We start from the raw sequence: 5,056 nt of genomic DNA, 5'->3' as shown, positions 1-5,056 counted from the left end.
TTTTGCTCCCTACAATAACCAGTCAGAAGACCCACGAGAGAATTGAGCAAAAGATATAAACTTTTACGTCGCAGTTGGTAGGGTGCTTTTCAGAATAACTTGAAACAGAGCAAAACGGTGGCGTTTCCGCCGTCAATGGTTGTTGTTGAAAGTGGTTGGTAGCTGTTGTTCAAGTTGAGAATGGCATAGCGGTTATGGGGTTTGGGTTTCCATGGAAGAAGAAAAATGGGTTTGGGTTTGGGTGATGAACGATTGATCGTTCAAGGAGAAGCAGAGCAGTGTAATGGAAGAAGAAAAAGCTGCAAAAGGATGAAGAAAAGACAAAAAGGACAAAGAAAAAACAAGAAGCAGAAACAGAGAGAGTTCTCGCTTTTCTAGATGCTTTTTGCAGGGTTTTTGTGTCACTGTCTTTCTCTCACGACCTATCACTGATACGTACAGTTACTTATATAGAGAGGTAATAGGTCAACGTGATTATTGCTTCAGAAGATGGCATCATCTACACGCGCTTGTTAGAAACTTTTATGCAGCGACTCAGCAGCGCAAGAAAACTGAAGCACTTAATGTCGCATCACCTCCTTATCATAGATTTTCTTTTTCATTTTTTTCTTTTTAAGATGTGTACTAGAAACCTTTAAAAATGATATTCAAAAAATAAACATATTTAATTTCATAAAAAATATTTGTAATATCCAAAAAAATAATAATAATTTATAATAACAATAAATTAATAATAATACTAATTAGGAATTAGTAGTAACAATACATATATATTTGATGGTAATAGATAATAATTATATATAAATTTTGACAATTATATTGTTATAAGTATATTTTAAAATTGTTAAAATTTTGGGGTAACAATATTAGTGTTCTTAATTACTATTTTATTTAAGAATCATAAATATTATTTTTACTTTTTTTTTGGTAATCTTATTTTTACTTTTTATATGTGTTCTCAAAATGCAAGTGAACAAAGTTATCAAGCCGTTTTACTATGTTTCTATGAACATATTTTCAGTGTGATGGAGTATGTATTTTCTTAATAAAAAGGAAAAAAAAAATGGGATATAAAAAGAAATAAATATAAATATATTACTTTTTTCATATTTTATAAATAATGTATGAAGTGTTCGCTACATTTATAACACTGAAAATACTTTCGTTTTACTATTAGATTTTTAACTAAAGAATGAGTTAGGTTGTATTCAAAAAAAAAAAAAGAATGAGTTAGGATATTAATTAGTGTTTTTTTATTTAAAATTTAAATTAAAAAACTCTCATTTTTTCCTATAATTTATGGGGTTTGCATCTATTATGTCATATGACACAAAAAAATTTCTTACACACTTTGTGGAGCTCGCACTTTTTGAAGCAAAAAAAAAAAAAAAACTAAGACACGTAAAACGAATCTCTATAACATTACACAATCACTTTTTCTACAACATAACTCTTATAAAATCCATAATTTATATTGTGTATTTTTTTTCTTATTTGAAATAATATAATTTTATATTTTTTTAAAGGACGAACATTAATTTCCATTAATTAAACAAGAAAAATGAAAAGTATCTAAACATAGATTTAGATTCTCTCATATTTAAAAATGGTCATGTAATCCTGATATTTAATCATACTCACTTATTAATGATGATATAAGAAAGATGTATATATATAATTTTTAAATAAATAATTATAATTAAATAATGGATTTTATGTTTATCATTTAACATAATATAACTTCACTTTCCTACACACACATTAAGGCTTTTTCACCCTTTTGCCCCTTATTAATTAATTAATAACCATTTTGCCCCTGATTCGAAACTATCTACCAATCTGCCCCTCTTTAATCGACTACCTTGCATTTTTAATCGACTAAACGGTTGTTGGGAGATTTAATCGACTAAATCTCTCTACTTAATCGATTAAAATCATACTGACTTATTTTTTTTTTTGTAAAATATGAAGATTTAGTCGACTAAATAGGGAGATTTAGTCGACTAAATCTCCCAGCAGCCATTTTTTGTCTGTTTTGGTCATTTAGTCGATTAAAAATGCAAGGTAGTCGACTAAAGAGGGGCAGATTGATAAATAGTTTCGAATCAGGGGCAAAATGGTTATTAATTAATTAATAAGGGGTAAAAAGGTGAAAAAGCCCACACATTAAAGAGGTGGGGTCCACATGTTTTTCTTTCTCTTTCATCATTCCACTTTCTCTTTCATCTTTCCACTTTCTCTCTCCTTTTTTATGTGAGAGTTGGAAACAACACTTACATCATGTTACATAACACTAATAAAACCCTTAAATAATATGAGAGAATCCAAATTTATCTTAAAAATGCTCTTAGAATAGAGACCACTCACTAACTCTGTATGACCAGGTAATTGTGTGCTGCTGCTAGCCAGCGACGCATGTCATGACTCATAACTCATGATTCATCGTACGTGGACCCTACTCCATAAGTAGCTTTTGGTGGCTTGGGCTGTTCCAAATTATATCAATTAAAATAAAATTTAAAAATATAATAAATTTTTCAAGAAATTAATTAAATTGAATTATAAACTTAAATATAAAAGTGAGTATATATTCTTAAAATAATATTTTATCAACAAAATATTATACTATTAATAAAAAAATTATTATAATTTAAGTACATTTTTTTTGGTAGACAGTTAAGTCAAATTTAATTTTTTATTTAGACACATGTTATTGAATCGAAAATTAAATTTGAATTTAAATTAGTATTTTTATGTACTTTGATGATTTTATTTTAATTTTATTCAAAATATTTTCACAAACTAAGTTTAATTTATAGTTGATATATTTTAGTCAAGTTATTTTATTATTAAAAAATATCCATTTTATCTACCAAAAAAAAAATCCATTTTGGAATAATTTAAATATATTCAAAAAATATATCATGACTGTATATATCGTGATTACCCCACTTAATCGCTCCATAGAAATGAACTATTTTTTTCATTAAAAATAATAAGTGTTACGATTGTAGCAGGATTATGATCGTAGCATTAAATCTTATAATCATAACAACCATCAATGCTATAATTGGAATCTTCATAAATGCTACAATTATAACAATTATTAATATCACAATGTAATCATCATTAATATTACAAATTTAATACATTAATGCTATAATCATAACAATAAACTCTTAAGCTGTTATAATATCTTAAAATCATCTATCATGAAATACTACAAACAAGTTTCAGACATGCTCTTGTTTATATAATTAATAATTTTGTTAAATCGACTTTGTTTTTACAATAATAATTTCGGGTGGCAACGGTTTTTTTTTTTTTTTGGTAATTGGGAGGGCAAGGCCCAAACAAAAAAAAAAAAAACAGAAACTACAAGCTAAGATGATGCATGTCTGATACAACATGCTCCAACAAAGTCCAGGATTTAGTTACATTCTAAAAAGAAGAAATACCAAAAGGGGGAACAGAGAAGAAACGAAATTCTTCTGATTTCAGAGAAAAGCCAAGTTTGGCCAATCCATCTGCACAAAAGTTGAGATCTCTGGGAATGAAAACCGGGTGCAGGCTTCACAGGAGTTGACCAGCACTTTTGAGTGGCAACGGTTTTAAGTATACATAAATTGGAAGATTCATATAATTCAAAATGAACTTCGTTAATGTTATTGTATAGGGATAGGATCAACTTACACTGGTGTAAGAATAATAAATTTTACACCAAATTTTAACCGTTGATTTTCGTGCATCCAATGGTTGAGATTTATTGGGAATTATAAATTAATTAATGAGTGAGACCTAATAAATCTTAACCGTTAGATGTAGAAAATCAATGGTTAAGATTTGGTGTAAGATGATCATGCCCCTATTATTTATATATATATATATATATATGGGATAGGATCAACTTACACCGGTGTAAGAATAATAAATCTTACACCAAATCATAACCGTTGATTTCTGTGCATCGAACGGTTGAGATTTATTGAAAATTAAAAATTAATTAATGAGTGAGACCTAATAAATCTTAACCGTTAGATGTAGAAAATCAATGGTTAAGATTTGGTGTAAGATTTATTATTCTTACACCGGTGTAAGATGATCCTGCCCCTATATATATATATATATATATATATATATATATATAAGGTAGGATCTTTTGACACCGGTGTCAAATTTTAATTTTGACAACTCATCTCATAACCGTTAGATAAAAAAAAAATCAATGACTCTGATTTGCAAACATGTGACACCATTGATCTTTTTTGATCTAACGGCTCTGAGATGAGGTGTCAAAATTGAAATTTGACACCGGTGTCGAAGGATCCTACCTCTATATATATATTTATATGGGCTTATCGTCTCTCAAGCTGCTTAAGATAATCTTATCTTCGGCTACTAAATCATAATCGTAAATTTGACACCTCATCTCAGAACCGTTAGATAAAAAAAAATCAATGACTCTGATTTGTAAGCATGTGACACCATTGATTTTTTTTGATCTAACGGCTCTGAGATGAGGTGTCAAAATTGAAATTTGACACCGGTGTCAAAGGATCCTACCTATATATATATATATATATATATATATATATATATATATATATATATATATATGGGCTTATCGTTTCTCAAGCTGCTTAAGATAATGTTATCTTCGGCTACTAAATCATAATCGTACAAAGATGGATTAACGGTGACAAAGGAAGAGAGAAAAAAAGGGAATCATAACCATTTAAAGGTGAATCAATTAATATAAGGAAATAAATTAATAAAACGACGTAGCTTTGGAGTAGCCGAAGATAAACTTATCTCAAGCTGCTTGAGAAATAAGGATCTATTGACAGTTTAGAAAATTTATCAATTATTTTCAATCGATACATTAAAACCTTGAATTGTTTTGCGGCTTTTGAAAAAGGAATTTTTAGTTAAGGATCTATTGATATAAAAATTGTTTGAAATCATTTCTTATATCGAAGAAGTGATAGGTTATTATACCTACCATTTTTTCTGCCTATATTTGCCTACCACAGTAAGAGACCATTAGATCATAATC

Source organism: Gastrolobium bilobum, unplaced genomic scaffold, assembly GCF_033153095.1.
Source record: "Gastrolobium bilobum isolate Gb01-03AN ecotype WA unplaced genomic scaffold, APGP_CSIRO_Gbil_v1 utg5188, whole genome shotgun sequence".
NCBI lineage: Eukaryota > Viridiplantae > Streptophyta > Magnoliopsida > Fabales > Fabaceae > Gastrolobium > Gastrolobium bilobum.
This window is presented reverse-complemented; position numbering follows the sequence as displayed.